The following is a 4900-nucleotide window of genomic DNA, read 5'->3' on the forward strand; positions in this document are numbered from 1 at the left end:
GGCGAGGGCGTCCCCGCGCTGCGCCCGCAGAAGCCGCTGGTCCTCCCCGCCCAGCGGAGAGCTTCGAGGCGTGCGGGGTGGGGTGTGTGTGGCTTCGCCTTCCCCGCCTTCTCGGCCGGACTGGGCGTACTGGTCTCTCCGCAGACTCCTCTTTCCTTGCTGCGGGTCCCGGCGGCAGCACACCACCCCCGCGGTGTTGACCCACGCGAGCCGCGCCGCCTTGCAGCCCACGAGCCCCAGACGTGGCACCCCGTCCCATAGGCCGCGTCTGGCTCTGAGTACAAAAGGCAGCATCTCGCAGCCTCGCCGGCATCTTGGACTAGCGCCGGTGTCCTTGTCGACGTGGGTAGACTCTGGACTCGAGCTGGAGAGAGGGGGTCTTTAGGTCTGTGTTTGCGAGGTTCTGATTTGAGTGTCCCTGTAAGGCCCGTGACATCCGATAAGGCCCCGAGCCCAGATAGCATCCCCAAATAATGGAGACCAAAAGTTTGGCTATTTCTAGAATTGAAGAAAAGAAGGAACAAGCGTGTTTCGACGGTTTGCACTTTACTGTGTGCCAGGCAAGGATTTAGGTGTCTTGCTTCATGTAGCTCTTGGTGATAAATCGAACGATCTTAGTTTTACAAGCGAGGAAACTGAGGCTTGAAGTTGTAGTGTGGCCAGTTAAGGATGGTGCATGCAAACTGGCCTCTCCCTAGGCTGTGGCTGGTGTTTACCAACACTCAAGTTGGGCTAGGTTACTGGTATGACTGTTTAAAAGGTAGCTATAAGCTTATTTCCTATTTTTGCATTGAATGACAGCTGATTGCTCCTTCATAACCCAAAGTCTGCCATGTCAGCTACTACCCTGCCAGTCCACATTCTTACAACCCCACAGGAGAGATGGCAGAATTTCCATTTTATATTTAAAGAAGAAACGGGGGTTTCCAGGGGGCAAGTGCCTTCCTGGTGGCCCCCACAGCCAGTGTCAGAGCCCAGATTTGAACTCTCGCAAAGTTTACTACTCATTTCATTACTATCACAACTGCCTTTTATTTAGATGTAGTTATTGAGGACAAACTTAACTTTGCAGTAATCTGACTTCTACTCCTTCCCACGAGACTTTACAAATTTTTTTCTCTTAGCCTCTTTTACTTGGTGATGCCTTGAGGCAATGTAGTGTACTTTGACTTTCTAGTTAAGTGACTGAGCATATTAGCCTCTCAAACTCAGTGTCCTAATCTATACCTACATTTTAGAGTTGTGAGGATTAAATGGGATTAAAAACCTTTAGCACTTAGCTTGGCATGTAGTAAGTGCCCCCTTGCTTACTATAACAGTGCCAGGCATGTAGCGAGTTTAATATTTGTTAAATAAATGAGAGGAGTGTGACTTTGGAGAGCTGTAGAGTTAGACCTGAGCCTTTCTCTTTAGTGGTTTATATCATCTGTACAATGAGTTTTTAGGGTTAGAGATTGCTTAGAAAGTAGTTGGCATATTTTGGGCATTCTGTAAATGACAATTATTTTAAAGGTGTAAAATCTTAGGTTCTAATAACCTAAAAATTCCTTGGAATTAAAGCTGCATTCTTAAAAGTTTTTGCTACTTACATTTTATGTTAAACGTCATAGTTGTGGCATGCTTCAACTATGCAACAATTCCTACAACTGATATTTATCAGTATTAAATATCTTTGCATAATCTTAGTGAGATATTGTACTATTAGAGGAAACCTTTGGTTAAGGTAAGTAAAATATGTTAAAACCAGGGCTATTGAGAGATGCTTCATTTGTTAAAAAAGCTTGAAATATTTTTATGTGGTTAAAAATGTCAGGTGTGAGTGGAGACAGCAATGTGCAAATAGAGGTATCAGAGATGTTCTTCACTTTATTTAAAAACTTTGTACTCTAGATGATTTTAAACATATACAGTATAGAATAGTATGCTGAGCCTTCATGTACTTGTCAGCCAGTGTCAACAGCGATGAATGTTGTTTCATCTACGTACACCTGTACCCTCTCCACCAAATTATTTTGAAGGAAATCTCAGACATCATATCACATCAGTACATTTTCAATATTACTGATCTTCCTAACTGTAGTAGTAAGTGCATGTTTTTTTTTTCCTTCCTAAATATTTTCCTTCTCTGAACAGAGGCGTGGTATTGGAGTACTTTATTTCCTATTCATGGCATACTATCATAGTTAGCTGAAACATTTTTTTTTTCTCTTGACACATTCAGGAATCCATTTTTTTCCTTATTCATATTATTTGTTTAAAAGTGTGACATTAAATCGCTTGTCAATAGTGAGGCTTTTTAAAGTGGGTTCCAGAAATGGGAAGATTATTTTCACAAGTTGTATTACTGTTGAGGAAAGGAAATTGACCACTTCTTTAGATTAGATTAGATTAGATTAATTAGATTACCAAAATTTTATGTTCACTGAACTGACAAATCAAGTAGCATTCCACTTTACTGGGTCTATAAGCAAATCACAGCAGTTCTTCTGTTCTTGAGTTTCATGAAGGCAGGGACAGTGTTGTTTTTGATCATCACTATATTGTCCAAATCTAACACAAGGTTTTGTGCTTAGTAGATGCTCCACAAATATATTGGAATCACAAAAGCACTCTGCCTTCGCTTTGGTATTTTTACAAGATGTTTTGCATGTAAAAAAAAAAAAAATACTAATTTCAACAGTGAGGATCAAAATTTAAATCACGTGAAATATTTAGTGGGTTGCTTTTTTTCCTATGTTGTCTTGAATCAGTTATGTAAAAATTGCACAGTAACATTATGTGTTCTAAGGATTAGAATAAAATAGCTATAGAACAGTTGTGAAAGGATTAGTCATAGTGCATAAGTGAACACAGTAAGGAACCAAACTATATGAAAAAACAAAAAGAAAAAAATACCCTTGATTATTGGGGTGTTTTCTGTTCGTATTTTGAGGCTGATCTTATGATATTCATGTGATGTTCCCCTCATATTGGTAAATATGTAAGTAATGTTGGAAACGTTATGAATGGGGAGTTCTTTTTGTTTATCCTTTAACTTGTTTTGTATCAGAATTGTACATAAAAATGCTTTTAAAATATTTATTGGTCCTTTATTTTCTCTACTTTGAATATTTTAGAATAGTACATGCTCATGTCAGTGCAGGGATGTATAAAGAAAGTTAATAATTTTCCCCTTCCCTTCCTCTACTTTCAGCCCATGTATTCATTTTTCACAATCTGATGTGTGTCTTTCCATATCATGTGTTTAAAATGGGATATGCTGTTGCATTAAACTCTGCAACAGCCTTTTTTGACTTAAAATCGTGGATTTATTTCCAGGTTGATACATATATTTCTAAGTGATTTTTAAACTAGGTATATATTGTTTCGTAGTACAGATGTGCTATTCAGTCATTCCTTGTTGATAAGAGTGTAGATTGTTTCTAGTTTTTTGCTGTGGAATTGCTGCATTAAATGCATTCGAACCTGTAACCTTGTGCACTGAAGCTTTCGTTTCTGTAGAGCACTCTGGTTTTCATGGCCAAATGGTGATTTGGATTATTTTTAACATTTTAAGATATATACTGATTAGTTCCCAAAAATGTTATTGAAATTCAGACTCCCATAAGCAAAGTGTATGAAAGTGGCTACCTTCACTTCTTGATATACACTTTTCAAAAGTAGTCACTAATACGTTCATATAATTTTATTTGGAAAGGTGTGTGATTCTGTATATGGAGACCATGAAATTCTATTTTGGCACAACAGTAATTATTGTTTATGCATTTAATTATGTATTGGCTCGGAAGCAGCCATGATTTTGTTAAGTGAAAAAAGCACATTGCAAAGTTTTATGCGATAGCAAACCCCATTTAAAAAATACATTTGTCATCTTAACGGTGGTATATTTCATGTTCAAGAGATGAGGTTGAAAATCCCTTGTTAAAGCAGTGTGAAGCATTGTTAATATTTAAAAGGGGCCCCGCATAATTATTAGTGTTTAATTATGCATTTAGTAAGCATTTCTCTTGACACCGAGAAATTTAGAGCTAAATTTTACATGTACTGATAGTAAAACTATTACCCTAAATTTTTATTATAATTATCCTTCATCTTTCTCTGATTTTGATTTTTCACTTTTATTTTATTAGTTTACATATATATGCCTTTAATAATCTACCTTAGGTTCTTTGGAATTAGCTCTGGGTTCAAGTACTAGCTCTGCCTTTACTAACTTTGTCACACTGGCCAAATGTGAAGTTCTCCAAACCTCAGTTTCTTCAGTTTTTTAATGGACATGATAATGATTTTGCAGTTGTGAGAACTAAGTAAGCATTATATAAGACAATATAGGGAAAAGTAGCACAGATCTTTACATGGTTTACTCTCACCAAATGTTAGTTCTCTTCAGAAACTTTTGTAAGTGGATATAATATGAATTATTATTACTAGTATTATCTTTTATCCATATCTACAAGTCCTGATCACAGTGCATCCTCTGAAGGTAATTATTTAATACTGCTCATATAGAACATTAAATTAGAACCAAGTAAGTGAACTGAGAAAGATTTGTGCCCCAAAGTACAACTGTAGGGTTTCATAGATGTACTCACAGCTACATTTCATAACTGTGGAGGAGGCAGGGTGATGTAGTGGTTAAGGAAGGTTCTTCACAGCCACAACAGTCCTATGTTCACTATAGACTTGACCACTTAGCTGTGTGACCTGGGCATGTTACTTACCTATTCAGTCTTTCCTCATTTGTAAAATAAGGATAATAGTCACTATTTTATAAGGGTAGTAGAAATAATTAAATGAGATTGGATGTAAATTATTTATATTTAGCACATTGCTTGGGGTATATTAAGTACCTAATAAATGGTAACTATAACAGTTGTTATTAGTTTACACGTCGTTCATG

This window comes from Pteropus alecto, unplaced genomic scaffold (assembly GCF_000325575.1).
Source record: "Pteropus alecto unplaced genomic scaffold, ASM32557v1 scaffold226, whole genome shotgun sequence".
NCBI lineage: Eukaryota > Metazoa > Chordata > Mammalia > Chiroptera > Pteropodidae > Pteropus > Pteropus alecto.